The sequence below is a fragment of the Talpa occidentalis genome, unplaced genomic scaffold, assembly GCF_014898055.3.
Source record: "Talpa occidentalis isolate TD23 unplaced genomic scaffold, MPIMG_talOcc4v2.1 talOcc4.7, whole genome shotgun sequence".
NCBI lineage: Eukaryota > Metazoa > Chordata > Mammalia > Eulipotyphla > Talpidae > Talpa > Talpa occidentalis.
Window position 1 is genome coordinate 18,547,817 of NW_023605083.1, and position 19,124 is coordinate 18,566,940.

Below are 19,124 nucleotides of genomic sequence, written 5' to 3' on the forward strand. Positions count from 1 at the left end.
ATGTTCCTGTAAACTCATAGCTGAGAGTCAAAGAATTTAAGGACTATCACTGGGGACAAAATTGTATGAGGAAGAAGGGGTGGAATGTGTGTAATCTTTGAACAGTTGTCAATACTATAAATCTAGAGACTTGGATAGCAAAGAAAATGAAGAGGTCAAGAGACAGCATCTATGGAATTTAGGGAACTTTACATTAAACTAAACTGACTTTTGTGTATACTCATGCAAAAATTTACATAAGCAAACATTAGCAACTTTAATAGTCAAAGACTGGAGATGCTTAAATGCCTAGTAACTTAGATGTCTATCAGTATTTATATACATATTGTCATATACAAATCTACATCCTTAGGTAAATCCTATAAATTTGAGACTGAGCCAAATGCAAAAATATTGAGAAAGGATTCCAATTATATTTAGTATTAAACAGTTAAACAGTACCATCTATTTATTTTAGAGTTATCTATATATGTAGGAAGAGTACTGAGGATATATTTAATTAGGTAGCTATAACATGAGAAAATGAGAAGATAATGTAATTTGGAAACACAATAGGAGGTTTCAATTATTTTGAATTAACAAACTTCTATATTTAAGATAAATTCTAAATACAACAAAGTTCAATTTACTTGTTTTGATATCTTATGTTTCAAATACTACTAATAAGTAAATAGATTATTTAGTGTATACCTAAAAATTATTCAGGGACTCCTATAGTTTAATTTTATTAGTCGTTGGTTTTATTTGGGGGCTGATGACTTTTCAATGTAGTACAGAAGAAAATTTTGCCAAACCATATTTTCTAATAAATTATTACAATTTCCTTTTTTGGACATGAATTGAAAATAAATGAGTATTTGATAAAATATATTTTGGTGTAAGACAGTCACAAATGAAATTAATTTAAAAAAGCTTACTCTTAGTTTGTGGGAGTTAAAGGAATATCTTTATTTTTTAAGAGCATTAGGTTATTTTGACTCTATGACCTTAATTTTATTCTTTAGCAGGCTCTTGTCTTATGCCTTCAGAAGGCTTCTTCTGGAAGTTTACATTCATTCCCCAATTCTCCACATTCTCTCTCTCCAAAGCTGAGGTTGAAGGGAGTGGTGAGATGTTGTTTTATTGTTCAGGGCAGAAGACAATTAAATTAAAATTGTGCTTATTGTTATGATGCAAACAAAGTGTTGGTTCAATTAATATTGATGACTGAAAAGTGCTGTTAGGAAGTGGAGTAAACAAGTTCTGGGAGGGTCAGATGCCTGGAAAGGAAAAGCATTAGTTTTTGTCATTAGTGGTTCCAACAGTATCATTGGTCCATTACTGCAATTTTTTTTTTTTTTCACAGAAACTTTGGTGCAGCCTTTAGAACCAGTTCAGCATTAACAAACAAAAAACATCAATGTGACCACAACTCCACTTCCCAAACACTGATTTTAAGGGAGAGATAAACATCAAATATTTTTTAAACTAATTGATTTAAAGTTGTAACATGATGCCACATTTTGGGCTTGATTATTTCAAAGATGAATATTTTATTTTGGATTCAGGTAAACTTGCTGATAACTAGGGTGAAAACTGGGTTTTCTGTTAAGACTAAGGTTATCATTAATGAAAAATTTCATGTGTAGAGTGGATATAGCTTACCAACTTTGAGAGGAACTCTCAACTTTAAACTCTGTTAAGTGCAAGCTACTCTTTCTTTCATAATGCAAGTCATCTGAAAATAATTGCAACACTGAAGAATCAGTATTATGGGCAGTGTGCAAGATCAAAAGAAGTAAGTGTGAATATAAATTTCTCTCAATAAAATCCTGCATAAAATAGTTTTTTTTCCATATTTTGTAAATTCTGTACTTTAAATCACTTAAACAGAATTTTAGATATAAATTTTATAGTGACTAAATAGAGTAATAGAAGTAGGACATGTTCATTATTAAAAAATCAAATAGTTTGTGAGAAAAGTTTATAAACAACAGTTCACGATGCTTGCACAAACAATACATTTACTTGCATGTGCTCTTGGAATTATAAATGCACACACTCACACATAGATAGCTATTGCTACTTGTGATCCATATTTCATTACTTTAACCTTACACGTAAGACAATTGTCTGTTTTAAATGCAGGACCTCAACTGTTCTGTCTACAGAGGTGATGTAAAATTTCTACTTGAATAGCAATAAATCATGTTAATTCAGCCCTCGTCAAATACGAAGTGGTAGAGAGGATGGAAGAAGAATAGGAATGAGAATGGTCAAAAAAAATATCAAGTACTATAAGAATCGACGTAATAATTGAGGTGATGCACTAATATTAGGTCAATATTCCCAGTTATAAAAGGAGAACTCAGATCAGCAGGAGTGTTTGTATGGTCATAACAATCTGTTGATCGTAAAAAAAAGGATAAAGTAATTTTGTATGTCTTGATTTTAGTACAGTATTTTCTTACAAGTTCAGTGAACACAACTCAATTAGTTTAAAAAATGAGGTGAAAATGGACTGCCTGCCAAAGGTTAATGAGGTAAAAATGGTTTGCATTGAAACTAAAGGCAGAGTTCACAGATTGATGAAATAAGAATCCATTTTATTCCGTCTTTTTTTCTCAATGTTCTGTTCTCAAAGTGAGGCTTAGCTTGCCCATCAATGCCTCAAAATTAGCATAAGTATCTAATATTGACACAAAACTCAATCTTTCTCATAAATTCCATTTTATTACAGATAGTTGATGACCTATCTAAGCAAATATCTGTTTTCAGTACATCTAACTTGCTATCAAAAAAAAAAAAAAAACACCTGAAAAATGTTCTTGTTCTTTTGAATGACCCTAGGTGTTTTCCCATGTCTCCAAATTTTCATTCCTCAAAAAAATGTTAAGAAATTGATAAGCAAAGGGAAAATCTTGAGGCAATTTTTTCTTATACAAATATAAAATGAAATCCTGTATTTGACAAAGAAGTTAGGATCCAAACATCTGGAAGATACTAACCACTGATTGCCCAGTACTGTTTCTTGAATAAAGAGTTGTATTTCATCAAAGACTTTGCATAGTTAAAGGTATATGTCCTAACCATGATTGACCCAAACAGGCTATATAATATCCTGCAGTACTTCATAGTTTCAATATAGTATTCTTTCTTAGGGGTGAATGTGAGATTCTATTTCAACAAATTCATTCCTCTTTCCTTAGAGAGGTATTGTGTACAACTCTCAATCTCCATGAAGTGAATTGGGTACTGAGATAAGCAGATTGGGTATGTGGACCGTGTGATAGGCACTGCAGAGTGCCAGGAAAAGACATGATTCATTGACTTTAATCATGTTCAGATGAGCCACCCCAGAGAATAGCACATAAAATAAATACCATGTAAAAATAGTCTTATTTTAGATCCCAGAATTGTTTAGAATATCTACTTCCAAGATAAATTGACTTGGTTCAGAAAATTACTTCTTGTTCATTTGACTGTATTTAACTATAAGAGGAAATTCCTTGCAGAATAGCTGCTGATAAATTTGAAAATTGATGATTTTAAGGAATTATGATAACATGTGGGGGAAAAGAATATTCTGAACAGCTAAATTGTCTATTCTTAAAATATTATTTATCCCATCTAGTCCCATAACCTGTGGACTGTACCACCCCAAAGCTAGTTCCATCCATCTATCTGCCTTAATAAGCATCATTAATATTTTTTCTTTTCATTATCTGAAAGATAAAGGATCTGCATGCTGAGTTACTTTGTAGAATATGATCCTGAGATTTTTTCAATCTTTCAAGATACATTTCTGCAACATCTCAATCCCATCTTATAACTTTCTTTTCCCTCCACATCCTCATCATATTGAAATTCTGCAAGTTTGTTTTCTATAAATGAGCCAACCATATTAAATAATGTCCCCTCCAGACCAAAAAAAAAATCTGGACTTCATTAAAGTTGAAAATGTTGGCAATAGACACTGTCAAAAGAATAATCACAAAATGCAAGCCATAAACTGGAATAAAATATTTGCTAAATAACACTGATAATGGATATGTACTAGTCAGCTTAGACTACCAGGAAAGAATAATATATAGATTAGGTAGCTTAAACAATAAACATTTATTTCTCACAGTTCTGGAAGCTGAAAACTCCAAGATCTAGGTATTGACAGATGCAGTGTCTGGTGGGGACCCTCTTCCAGATTTCAGACTGTTAACATCTTGTATCCTTACATGGCAGAAAGATGGCAAACAAGCTCTTTGGGATATTTTTTTTAATAGACAATATTTATAAGGGTCCCAATGCTATGAAGTAATTATTTCTCCAGGGTTCTTCCTCCCCAAACCATAGCATTAGGGGTGATTTTTGGAGCAACACAAAAAAACAGCAAAGAACAAAAATCCAAAGTAATGAAAGAGATAATTCTATTAAAGATAAACCAAAGACCTCAATAGGCACCTCACCTAAGAAAATTATAAATGATAAATAGGCATATGAAAGATACTCTATCATATGTTAACAGGAAAATGCAAATTAAAACAACATGAAATACCGTTATGCCCCTATCAGAATGGCCAAAATCAAAACTCTCACAATACCTAGTGATAATTAGGATGTGAAAGCAAAATAATTTTCATTCTATGCTGGTGGGAATGGAAAATGACATTGACCTTTTGGAAGACAGTTTTGTAGTTTCTTACAAAATTAAACATATTCTTCCTACACTATGATCTAGAAATCATACTTCTGGATATCAACCCAAAGGAGTTAAAAACTTATGTCCTCTTAAAATGTGTTTATGGATGTTTATAGAAACTTTAAAAATAATTGTCAAAACTCAGAAGCAACTGAGATATCCTCTAGTCGGTGAATAAAGTGTGTTATATTAAGACAATGGAATAGTATTCTATGCCAAAATAAGTTACCAAACCTTGAAATGACATGGAAGAACTTAAAATGAGTAACATTAAGTGTAAGAAATCAATCTCTAAAGACTACATGCTGAATGATTCCAAATATGTGGCATTCTGGAAAAGGCAAAAGTATTCATACAATAAAAAGGTCAGTGGTTGCCAAGTGTTGGGGCACAGAGATATTTAGGACAATGAAGCTATTCTGTTTGATATTATAATGGTGAGTATATCTCATTATACGTTTGCCTAAACTTTGAATGTACAACAGAAAAAGAGTGAATCCTGATAGAAACTATAGATAGATAGAAACTATAGACTTTGAGTGATATTGATGTGACAGTGTAGTTTCAGCCATTGTAACAAATATCTGACTCTGATCAGCTCTGGACTTGGATGCTGATAACAAGGAGGCTGTGTATGTGTTATGGCAGAGGATTTATGGAAAATCATATACCTTTCACTCAATTTTGCTGTGAACTTAAAAATTGGTCTAAAATAGACTATTTAAAAATTTCCTCAAGCAGCAATTCATTTTTCTGTGTTAACTGTGTTAAAAAGATACTAGAAACAGATGAAGCACTTGAATAATTTTTCCAAAGAAGATATGCAAGTGGTTAATGAACACATAAAAGGATCTTCACATCATTAACCATTAGGAAAAAGTAAATCAAAACCACAATGAGATATCACTATATTGTCTGTCTTTTTAATTATAGCTGTCTTAGAGTTCTATAGTGAATAATCTTGAAGATGTGGAGAAATTGGAATTTCCATTTATTATTGGTAGAATATTAATGGTGTATCAACTTAAAACAGTTTGAAATGATTCTAAATAATAAAGTGTTATCAAATGACCCAGAAATTTCACTTCTAGATATATACTACTGAGGGCCTCCCTGGTGGCTGTGGCACAAGGGGTTAAGCACCCCACTATGAGGCAATCCACAGCCTTTGTAGCACGAGTTCAATCCCTGGCCGGCCAGGGAGCAAACCACATGGTGCAGCAGACCTCACCTGTCTCTCCCACTGCGCCCCTCAGCAGTGTATTTCGGTCAGTCTGGCTGTTCTGTTTCCCACTCTGTCTCTAATGAATCCTCTCACCATCACCTCCCCCCTTCTCTGGTCTGTACCCTGGCTCTTGTATGCATAAATAAACAAATTTTAAAAAATTAGCTATAGACTACTGAAAAGGAAAACACATGTCCCTAAAAACTTGTGTGCAAATGGTCTTAACATGAATGCATCTCTTTCTGAGCATTTCATGTCCTGTCCTATTTTCTAGAATCCACCTATATTCCAGATGCCCTCTTCCTTCTTCAAAGCCAGCAATGACAATGCCCAGTAGAGTCTTTGTCAGATAATAAAACTCAGTTCCTTATTCTCCCCTCTCTCACTTCTAAGGAATATTATGATTATATTGAGCCCACGTGAATAATCTAGGATAATCTTTACCATGTCATGGTCAGCTGATAGGCAGTCAATTTCATCTGCAATTTGCCTTTTCCATGTAACATGACATATTCATGTTAGAATGTGGACCTTCTTGGGCACAATTACTCTGCCTTTCACAGATAACTGAGTTTTTTTGTTTATCAATGGTTATTTTAAAGTTAAACCTTAATTCATTAGTTATTGCTAAGTGAAAATGACTATACTTTTCATATTTTCAAACAATAATAAGCTAATATTTAAATTAAAGACATATACAGATGACACTTTAAAAGTATTTATAGCTGTGGAAGCATATCTACAATATATAAAATAGATTCATATATTTATGTGTTTTATATATGTGTGTTTATATTTGTTCATGTTACTGTTTAATAGTTTATTTACTTAAATATAATTGATGAGAACACAGAAAACAGTGTTAACTGAAACATTTATCTCCAGGTACTGAAATTAGAAATGAAAATATGTTGTGTGTGTACATATATGTGTATATGTGTGCATTTTTATGTGTGACTGTAGACATTTGCATATTCATACTTTTCCAAGTTGCAGTAATTGCATTTCTCTTTTTAAAGAAAATATTTGAAAGATTTGAAAATAAAGGATTATATACTGCATGCTATATGTAAATAAGGGAGGTAAACCATTTTTTAGTTTTAATAGCATAAACTAGAAGGTACATTTTTTAATGCAGAAATGACAAGTTTTCTCTTTCATAATATAATTAATCAAAAACAGTTCTTAGAAGAATTCAGAGGCCATTTATTTACTCAGAGTGACAATTTGGACTGAGCTGTGATATGTGCCATGTGTGGGTCGGATCTTGTTTACGACTTGTAGTATGTGCTCATTATCAATTTTTTTTAAAGATTTATTTATTTGTACAAGCCCTGGGTACAGGGGAAGGCGAGAGAATTCACCAGAGCCAGAATGGAGAAGAGAACAGGCAGACCAAGGAAGTACACTGCTGAGGGGAGCAGTGGGCGCGGCAGGAGAGGTCTGTGTGCCATGTGGAACCCTTGCCCGGCAGCCGGGAGATCGGGGATCGAACTGGCGCTGCAGAGGCTGCGGGGCAGCTTCGCAACCCAGCGCTCAACCGCTGCACCACCGGGGAGGCACTCATTACAATGTTTTAAATAAAAGTAATTCTACTTTATACATCTCAAATGCTGACATTTGTCATGCCTAAAATTAATTGGTGCTCTTAAAATCTAGATAACATTTCATGTGAAGTACATTGGTCATATGCATTTCATATGTGATTGGTGATTTTAGATAATTTACATTTAGAATCACAACTGATCTTAACATTGCCTCATAAAAAGCAATCTGAGAGAAGAAAATACTCAGAATGATAAACAAAATGTACTCACAAATTACAGGCTTAGTTCTGGACTCATGCTAGTGAAAAGCAATGTAGTGTAAAGACAGTTAAGAACAAATAAGAAAAGTGAATAGCACTGGGATGGGAGTGAGTTATCTGATTCATAAAATGAAAATGAGAGAAAGGTACAAGTTTGAATGTGTGTATCATATGGACAGGTGACAGAAAACAATTATCTTTAGCTCTCATGATACAGGATTTGGAAAGCTGTCTAAAAAAAGTATTTAAACGTTTGCTTTGCCTTAATGACACCACAGTTATGGAGAATATGAACACTAACTCTTTATAGCCAGATTTCAAACAAATTAATATTAGATTAATGGAAAGACCCAAGTTCAGTCAGAGCTGAACAGTTCTGTAAAGCCAATGCAAAAGCACACATTGTGGACTTTTAGTTCCTCTCACTTTCAGATCTATACCTGAACATTATCTTCACTAGAGACTTCAAAAAATGTAACTCAAAGAGAGGGAAGCAAGATGCTCTCTCCACTCAGCAGATCATCCTGCACATATGCGGAAAAGATTCTCTCAATTACTGTCCCCAACTCTAATCTTGTAACATTGAAATTAGAATGGAAAAGAATAACAATTTAATCCAGATTTTTAAAAACCTATTCATTCAGATATAAATGGTAGGTGAATGAAATTCAGCAGAGTATAAAAAAAAAAACAAAAATTACAGAACATTAGTCGTTTTAGTATGTCTTCACAAAGGTTCCCTTCTAGGAGATGTAGGGAAACAGAAATGAGGCTGGGGCACAAAGTTACATAATTTTACTACAATAAATATGATGGATGATTTACTGGGTTTAACAGTAGAACTTAAGATAAATATCTAACACAAATATGAGACAAGAGTTGAGGGATGGCATCAGGGAAATTTTTGTGTTTGTGACTTTTGCTTGTTTTATCAAATGTGGCATTACAAAAGGTGTGAGGTAGCGCTCTCTAAATGGGAAAAAAATATATTTTAAAAGGTATACTGTGTGTGTGGTCTTGTGCTTTTTCCATTTGTTCATCCAACAAAAAGTTAATCTCTAACATATATACTATAAAGTAATATATAATGGAGGATAACACACAAATTGAATGTCTTAATGGCTTTAAAATCTAAAGGGTTACTTAAACTACCTTGCTTTAGGCAATGAATGTTCTGTATTCAATAGATGATTATGCAGGTATTTGTTGAAATTCCTTAATATAAAACATTACTTTGAATAGGAGGTGCTAAGAATTAATGATCCACAAATTCATATGTTAGATAAGTATACTTCTTTCTTTGGAGACAAAAATTTTGCTCATTTTTATTGATTGTTTAAATAATTTTTATAAATTATCCTGTTGTTTTCTAGCCTAAAATTGCCTATATGTATTTTCTATTGCTGAAAATATTCAGTAATCATGTTTCTTTACTATTTTGATGCATTTGTCACTTCTAAATTCATTCATACAATTTCCTTAACTGTATAGAAATAGGAAAATGACAGTGACAGTTTGGAAATTTTACAACTGTTACAGTGTTTATTTACAAACATGTTCAATTTCTTCTATATTGTACCTGAGCATAAATGATGACTATATAATAAAGTAATAAATAATACATAAGCAAGTAAAGAAGACTTATCAACTACAAGTGACACCTAAAAATGTCAAGTGTACACTCATGATGCAGACAGAAGTCGATATGATCTGATGGCCTCCCAATGAAATGCATGTGATGTCCATACTAATTAACTTATAAAGCAGACTGATACTTGAGTTTATTTGGGCCAGAAAGACTACCTACTGTCAAGCAATCCAGCACTACCCCCTTTAATTGCAATTTATTCCAACAACCACAATTTATTGATCCTAGCATACACTTATGCCACAGCAGTATCATTATTTGACTTTATTTTAACAGCTTCCAAAGGTTAGAAAGTAAGAAACAACTGTGAAAGAGACCATTAAAAAGTTGAGTTGATAACATTGCTTCACATTCTATGCTGAAAAACATTAACTATATCATATGAAATTATATAAAAGTAGAAAAGGGAACTAATACTTATTAGGCTCTTAATATGAGCTAGTGTTTTCTTATAGTGAATATTACTTAGTAATACTGAAATAAGAACACATAAGCAAGGAGGATCAATATTATTATTTGCATTTTACAGATAAGCTGCAGCTTAGACAGGTTAAGTAAATTTCCCAGAAACGTGATGTTAAAATGTTAAAACCACTACCTGACTCCAAAGAACATGTTTAATTATTGCAAAACTTTTCCACCATGACCATTCTACAATATTGTCATTGTCTTGACAGGTTCGTAGTAATATTGAAAGTTTGAAGACAACTTATCCATATGAGAGTTGAGTCAAATTTGGTGTTTAAAACATAAAATATCAGTATATGATTGCTTTTATTTGTTAGCTGTATTGCCTTTTATAGGGTAATGTGTATTTTCTTTATTTAATCATTAGGGTTATAGAATTTCACATTGGAATTTTCAGCTAATTAGATGATATAATTACATATAATACAACTTTTGTACTTCAAAATACCTTTTGCAAATATTGAGTGACTATAGATTGCCTTAAAATCTGGCACTCAAACAATTTTCCCACATTAAAAATGGCTACTTTAGCATATATTTTGAAAATTTATATGTATTAAGCTATACAGTTTGATGGTTTGATAAATATATACAAGGTGAAATGTACCCTGCAATTAAACTAGTTACCATATCCACTGAAAGGTTTGGCGCAGTAAAGAGAAGGAGAACCAGGCCAGTTTCTAACAGGCAGAAACTTTATTGCGCCCCTGGGCGAGATTCGCTGATCCCCATGGGGTCAGAGAAGCTGTGTCCCTCATCAAGGGAAAGGTCATTGTTATAGGGTGAGGAGAGGTTAGGTAGGAGAACTGGGTTGACAGGGCTGGAAACAGGTTTAGGCAGAACAAAGTTGTTTTTCATGGAGCTGAATTGTTTTTCTCCTGTTTATGGCTTCAGTTTCTGTTTGATGGTGTCAGTGGTGATGGTGTCAGTGGTAATGGTGTCAGGGCCATCTTCTATTTTCCTGTGTGGGCCATTTCATTCCTGGCCCCTTCATTGACTTTTCATCCATGACCTCATATAATTAGCATTTTGGGTGTGCATGTTGAAAATTCTTACAATTTATCCTTATTTTAACAATGTTGTTAAATAGAGTCACATTGTTGTAAATTTATCTTTAGAACTTATTTATATTGTATAGCTGAAACATTTTATTCTTTGATCATTTCCCTGTATCCACTTCCCCCTAGTCCCTGATAACCACCATCTATTTTCTGATTTTATGAGCTTGACAATTTTGGGTTTCATACTTTAAGTGAGAACATGCAGAATTTGTTTTTTCACATCTGACTTAATTCCACTTACAATAATATCCCTAATCTTATTCATGTTGTCACAATTGGCAAGATTTCCTTCTTTCTTAAGTATGATTAATATTCCACTGGTGTGTGTTACATTTCTTTATCCTTTCTTCTGACAGTGAATATTTGGAAATGTAAATTGGAAGAGCCATAAGCATGGCCAGGAAAACAGTATGAAGTTTCCTCAAAAAAATTAAAATAGAAATTCCTTATGTTTCAGCAACCCCATTTCTAGATATATATCCCAAAGAAATGAAATCAGAATCTCAGAGAGATCACTTCCATGTTCATTTCAGCACTATTCAAATAGCAAGACATAGATGCAGTCTAAATATACCTTAACAGATGAATAGATAACATTTGTAATGTCTTATATATCCTTTGTGAATAGACCCAAATAAAAAATTAGATATCACAATTCTTCATGAGTTCCTTGTCAATCCCTGATTAGATTTAATCTGACCTACAGGAAGAGACCAAAAGGTGACAGTCCCAAAGTTACTCTTTGTATCATCCAGAGTATCTCTAGTTTTTATGCTTTCATTTTTTGTTCTCCCATAAAATTTAGTTCATAGAATCAGCTAGTTTTTAAATAATTAAGTTAAAAAAAATGGATCTAGTTCAATGTCCTCATTTTTGCAGGTGAAGAAAATGGAGACTCAAAGAAGTAAAGGGCCTGCTGCAAAGCCACACTAACAGTAAGTGTTGTCTACTGATCTAGAATCAGATGTGAACTGGTTGAGTACTGTTTTCTCCATTGCATGATAACAGCTTCTTATTTCAGGCAGAAGTTGAAAAATTGTATAAACTGTTTTCATCCCTATTTAGACAATATATGGCACTAATTACAAGTCATCTGTATTCAATTCAACTATACATTTTGTAGGATACTTGAAAAATGAGTTGTAGAATAGTTATAGAATATTCTATTTAAGAAGAGATTGTGTAGCACCTTAGATGGTATAGCAAAAGAAAGCTAGCATTCCATATAAGGAATACCAATGTCTTAGATACTTAATATGTATCTTCCTACTAAAACTTCACAGAAATATAGTAAGAAACATTGTTTTATGCCTACTCTAGAAATAAACAGAGGCTCTAGAAGTTTCAGGTAGAGTTGACTTGATAACTGGTCAAGATAAAGTAGATTGAGCAATTCAAACAGGAAAATTTAACTTGAATTGTTGTAATATAGAAATATTGTTGAATAAATTAAATAGCATTTTGAGTTGGATGGGATATAGATAGCAAGATTTGGATAAAGTAATCTTTGTTCAAGAGAAAATATAAGAAGTATGGGGGTAGAAATGATTAGGGACATTTAGCACTGGGTGTTAGGTTAAATCATAGACTGAGATAAGGCAGAGTTAAGATATTATTTGAAAAGGTTAAAACGGCGTTTGTTGGTGGATGTCTTTGAAGCCTGATTTAAATATATATATAAACAACAATTTATTAAGGCATTGGTCTTTTGTTATCGTTTGTTGTTTAAATCTATGCAAGGCTATAATCAAAACTGTGCTTTTGGAAAAATGATGGTTGAATAACAAGGGTGAAAGCTTGTACATAAAGAGATCAAGTAGTGGTTGTGAAAAAAGTAATGAGAAACAACATCAACATTTAAACTTTTTATATTTTAAAGATAAAATATCTCCCTTCTCTGGTAGCTGTAATCCCTCAAATTTCTATAGAAACTTTGAGGAGGAAATATTACTGATCATATGTACCATGTTTTAGGTTAGTCTTGTCTCATAGATAAATTTTCATAGAAATAGTATCCTTTTTTTCTTCTTAATTGCCCTTTTCTTACTAATTATTTGTTGAATGATTAAACTATTCCCTTGTGAAGATTCCCTCCCATCTTGAAAATTCCTATTAATTAACGGGGAAGGTAGATATTATGATAGATTTTTCTTCTCTTGGAGTGTTCTGGAGAAGGTTATCTGAGTGAAAATTATCCTTATGCTTTGAAGACCCATGTTTACTTAAAATTACCCTTCATCTTGAAGAAGGAAAATCTAAGATATACTTGGTTTTCTTCTGAGTGGCGTAAACTGATAGAAGTAGCTGTGCTATTCTAATGCATTTTGCTGGGATAACAAAAGTACAGCAACAATAGGAAAACATTTATTAAACAGAGAATTAATTAGAATTAGATTCTAGGTTAACACCTTGGTTTTAACGCCCAAATAGAGAGCAAGTAACCCTGAAAACTCTCTTCCCTCAGGTTTGATAAGCAATACTAGACAACTCCTCCTAATTAGTATTTTTTCTTAAACATCCAAAATTTTTCTCATTAAAACCCTTCATACTGGTTTTATCTGTATGTTTATCAAAGCTGGAAAACATCAAGCCAGTAACATGGTGCTTCCTAACTATGACCTGTTAATATCTGAGATCCATGTTTCATATAATGGTCATCTTTTCATTCAGCTATGTAACAAGTAGGCATGTGTATGTGTGTGTGCGCGCGTGCGTGCGTGCGTGCGTGCACATTTGTTTATGACTACAAATGCCATATCTGGTTAAGAAAACCAACTAATAAATTTTAAAGGCAAAATAAGACGGTGATCTTAAGCAATGTTTGACAGATGCAGGTACAAATTCTAGCTCAGCTGCTTGAATCTGAAATCTTGGGTAAGTGTCTTTAATCACTGATATTCAATCTCCTTATGTAAAAAATAGCTGTGAGTATATAAGAAAATGGAATGTGTAATGTGCTTAGGACAACAACTGGAATATCACATCTGAAAGTTATTATTACTGTATTACTGTTGTTAATCAAGTTTAATGGTTAATACTATGTTATGATAAAGAAAACTGACTTTCAAAACAGACTATGTTTTATTTAATTTCTGTTTGTTTGCCCTGTATGCAATACAGCTGCTAAGTATATCTTCTCTGTATTGAATTTCTATTCCTTCTTTGAGGAAAAAAAAATGTTTTTGCCTCATGCTCCAAATATGGGTTATACCTCTCAAAGGCAATATATTTTCCACTGGAGATCTTTTTTGCTAAACTAGTTCATATAAACATTTCTCAGCTTCTAAGAAAGCAAGACTTTGATGTAGGGCCTATTCAAGTAAACTCTCTATATAAGATTTGACATTTTGTTTGGTCAGATGTTTGTAATGTAAAGGTGAGTTAGAGTTTGTGGTGGGAAAGAAAAGTAGCATTACACCACCTTTATATAGAGATGTAATAAAATCAAAATAAGCCTAACTATGACAGTAAAGGTTTGGTGTTTGCACTGAATACTGATAACACAGTTAAAAAAATTATTTGTTGGGTTAATATGTGTATTATTGGCTTGTAATGGGCATTGGTTATATCTATTTAATTTATCTATAAAAGTATTCTAGCCTATCATTTAAAAGTTATATCAACATGGCTAGAAATTGAATATTAGTTTTTAGTCTGCTATCTCTAATATAAGTCTTCTGGTTTTTGAATATCACTCATTGGCCACACAGGTGAGTTTGTACAAGGGCTGAAATATAACACTAACTCTCTGTAACTGCTGGTAGACAGTTGTGCTTATAACTTTAGCTGAACATGGGTTCCTCAGCATTGTTTGCTGCTTTTAACTGTGATGCTTTTGTTAGACTGTGTGGTATTCCATTTATAGTTTTCTTTTTATATATCCCAGTTGGTCTTTGAGCTAAAAAATAGAGTAAGATTCATATGATAGAGATGAAAGTTTTTTCATAATTCCTTAATATCTGTCATGAAAACAAGGAAAAACATTTGCTCCTCCCTCCAGTATGATAAATTAACATCTCACAGTACAATGAAAGTTTCAAATAAGAATTGATGAAAACATGTTTTAACACAAAGAATACCATAACATTGTGGGAGTGAAATAGGATATACCCAGGGGTGTCATGATGACCTGGTTAGTGAGTCCTCATGTGCATGCCCCCTGTAAAAACATCTACCTCACAGAGTTATTCTAAAGTATTAAGTTAATGCATGTGAAGTTAATAACACATTATATAAGTTTGTGTTTTAAATATTGTTAAGCCTGTCGACTTAATATTATTTCAAATAAATCTAAAGTTTCTGGTTTCTTGAACTTTCTAAATTATAACTGAAAATAAATGAAGCATAAGTCCATATACAAAGTTTTATTTTATATTTAAATTTGCAAGTGAACATCTTCTGTATGTTAAAAATGTTATTAATTTGCATAGTATATATTCAATTACACTTTGCCTGATACTTTTTTCCACATAAATTTCATATCCACATGCTCAGTGAGTTGTTAGATACACTTCTTGGGAACTGTATCTAAATTCACTGGAAATACAGAATTGGAAGAGTGCTGTGATATGTTGGTGGTCTACCTATAAGCCAATACATCTATATCTACTTTCAACTGTAATTTTTTTAGAAACTTTGGAATAAACACATATTTGGAATTATGATTGGGTTGTAAATGGAATTATTCTATGTGTTCTGGGCTGGCAAATAGTCAAATAAGCATCAGACAGACTGATAAGAGAAAAAAATAAAAATAGGTTTTAGTAATAACATGTATATATGGCACAGATTCAGCATTGTCCAAATGACTTCAAACTTGTCCAAATGACTTCAAAGACCATCTTATATAGTTTAACTAAGTCAAGATAGTTTGAGAAGTCGTGGGTGAAAAAATGGGAGATTAGAGAGGTTTTGCAGAAGGGATAACTAACAAACAGTATGCCCATTTAGTTCTGCCTTTTCCATTTGAAAAGATATAAGGAAATTAAGTCCTCCTAGGAGAAAACTCTTAGAGATAAGTTTATATATAAGTATCAGAGCAACCTCCAGCCAGCCTTTAGAGCTCCTTTCATGAAATACACCTCTTGTCAAAAAGACATATTTTGAGGTAGCATATTTTTGCTCCCCCTACATAATAAAATGCTTACACATATGAAGTGATATTGAGTGGGGAATTCTGTTTTACAAATGGCAGTTACTAAGTGATTTAAAAGTATTTTTTTGTATAATAATTTCCCCCACATTTGTGAACAAAAAACGGGCCACTGTGTTTTAAAGATACAAAATTGAATATGCCTCTTATTTAAAGGGATTACATAATTTAACACAATTGTATATATGCCTAATTTGCTGATATTGCAGTTGAAAATACTCTTCATTCAAAACCCTATGGGCTATTCATTACTACCATATTGCACATCTAGAAACATTCCATGCTTATGTTTATAGAGAATGACCTTCATCTCTATCACCAAATTCCAAAGTTATCTTTTATAGCATGGGTCTAATATTACTGTCCTGATTTCATCATTAGGATTCATATCTCTTCCCACTGCAATGCCAAAGTGCCTTGTTCTGATATAACTCCTATCAGTCCTGCACTGTGCTTAATCATAGACTCCCTTTTGGTCACTAATGAAAAGGACAGTCTTTCATTGTGTTTGCTTGCTTGTTTTTTAATGTTCCAATCATCTGGGAGAAACATAAAGATTGTATGGGCTTAACTTTCCTAACTGTTGCCTACCAACATCCATGCCCACCAACCCCAGTTCTTACTTGTGACTTAAATTCTTCTGAATGTCAAAAAAGCAAAGATATGCCTCACTGTTTGCGGTGACCAAGTGGCACCAAGGAACCCCAAACTATTAAGGGTTGCATGCTCTGAAAAGGATGTTGCCACCCACCACACAAAGACAAAGAAAACAGAGTCTTAGTGTGGAAGATTTGTGTGCATTGAGAGAGAAGAAAGGATATTCTTAATAAAAGTTTCCCAGTAAAACTTCCAAAATTACCCATCCCCACTGTACAAAATTTTAGCCCAATAGGGCGTGCCCTAAAAGGGGCTTCTGAAGCCTGAAATCTTGCCCCATGACTAAGCCACTTTCCAGGAGGGAAGAACAAGAAAGTGATAAGGCAGGTCTTGGACAAATGGAGCAAAAAAACCTTGGAGAATCAAGATAATGGCTGCCATTGTCTCTGCCAAAGATGGCCTTTTTGTGTTTCCCACACGTATATTTCTTTCAAGTGCATCAATGTCTCCAAGTCCCTGGGTACAGTCAAAGCCAGAGAAGCAAGGGCTTCTCCAGGACTTTTCCTTCTTGAGATGACTTTGATGACTATGGGAGCCTTTGCTCTCCAGAACTCTTGCTTTTTGTTTCTACTTTATTACCTTCTTACATTCAGACTCTAGGATACAGTCTTGACTCTATCTATTTTTGTTTAATGTCTGTTAGAATTCTATAAATTCCATTAACGTTACAAATATTTGTCTTAATTTCAGATACAAAAAGCATAATATTACTCCACTAACCTTGTGTTAAGGGCTGCACTTATTTATTTATGCTTCTTTGTTATATCTTAGCGGAGTTTTTATATGTTCTTTTGCAAAATGTAGTTTGCTAGGAAGAGAAACATACAAAATACTATGCTCTGATAATTTTAAGTGAGACCTTGAAGCAGGAACAAAAGTGAGCACATGGAGTGAGGCTATTGAAGAGAGGAGTGTTGAAACAAAAGCTTAGTACAATACTTAAAGAAGTTCCAGGTTTTTGAATGATAGAAGTAACACTATCAAAGTCCTGAAAATAAGAAGCATTTCTGAAAATCAGGAGTACTTTTTTTAACAGGTGGAGGGTTGCACTTTAAGATCTACTTAATGTATGTGTTATAACTTCATTGCATAGTCTGTGTTAACTTAAAGAACTATGCTCACACCTTCTCTAGTCTTTAGTTTACATACACTTTTGTGTGAAACCCTTGAAACAAGCACCTGTGTGTTAATGTCTGATATTTTGTGCAATAGCCATTTTTTTTTCCACCAAGTAAACTGGCCTATTTAGAAATCCAGCATTTCATTTTTCATTGTGTATGTTAAAAATGAACATGAGGAAAACTTTGGTCAACTTTGATATGATTTCTGCTAGTACTTGTTAGAAGGAGGGGTTAGTGAGGGAGGAAATTTCCCCCAACCCCTCTAGGTTATTCTCAGGATGGTCAATCAAACATTTACTTACATATGTATGGGGGAATCCACATAGTGAGAAGGTCATTGAGGAGAAATAGGGGTAAATATTAGTTGCTAAGGAGTTGGATAAACTTCTGGGACTTCAAGGAAAGAGTAGGGGTAGTCACATAAAAGGAGAGGGTGACTCATATGACAAAGAACAGAAATTCTGTTATTACATGTTTGCCCTGCCATATGAATGTCTTTCTGATAGAAAGGGTATCTATGGTAAAAACAAAACAAAACACATGCTCTAGGTAATGCCTCCAATTTTCATTCTTCTAGAATGTTAGGACTGATAACAGTTTCTCTTGAACCTATAGAGCTTCAGTTGACCTCAGCTCAAATTAAATCATAGGCCAAAATGACAGGTCTTGGGAAGACTTATTCTGGGCCTCTTGGGGAGGCCTATTTTGAAGGTGTTTCCTGAACAACTTGATAAGGACTATCCTTATGAGAGAAATAAAAATAGCTCTTTTGCAATAACAGAATATTAAAATGTACTGTATTTAATAACTGCCTTCTCAAGGGTTGAGAAGGTAGCAAGTCTCAGTCAAGTACACAGATGCACGAGTTGATTAGCCAGCAATCCCAGAGATGAGATCTGCATAGAGCAAACAAATTGTGCAGGAGAAAGGAGCTGGCATTTAAAACACTTGTGCTTCTTGCTATGAGTTATTAGGAATTGGGAACCATGTCCGAGTAAACTTGACATAAAATAATGTAAAATTCCCATGGCAAGTGAAATTCCATTCACCCAAGGGTAGGCTGAATTGGAAGATAAACTATTTTAGCAACATCTTTGCTGGGATTGAGTTATCTTGATGAGTATCCTAATGTGTGCTATGCAAGTGGCAGACTTTAATAAGATAGGCTGAGTTTCATATGTCTCCCTAAGATTTTACCATTTTTTAATAGAAGTAAATGGTATCTCTCCCATCCTCTCCATATCCCCACCCCCCTCAAAAATGAAATTAGACAACAGCAGATTCTACTTGGTCAGGGCAGCCAATTAAAT

The 19,124-nt window shown here is 33.4% G+C and overlaps 1 protein-coding gene across 1 annotated transcript in view; it reads left to right on the forward strand.

Moving 5' to 3' along the window:
* The window catches only part of PTPRD (protein tyrosine phosphatase receptor type D), a 2,089,263-nt gene that overhangs the window by 238,143 nt on the left and 1,831,996 nt on the right, over nt 1-19,124 (forward strand). Inside the window, exon 2 of the mRNA XM_054689298.1 lies at nt 11,764-11,819. The gene's annotated coding sequence lies outside the window, so the exon portion shown is untranslated. The remainder of the gene's footprint in view (nt 1-11,763; nt 11,820-19,124) is intronic.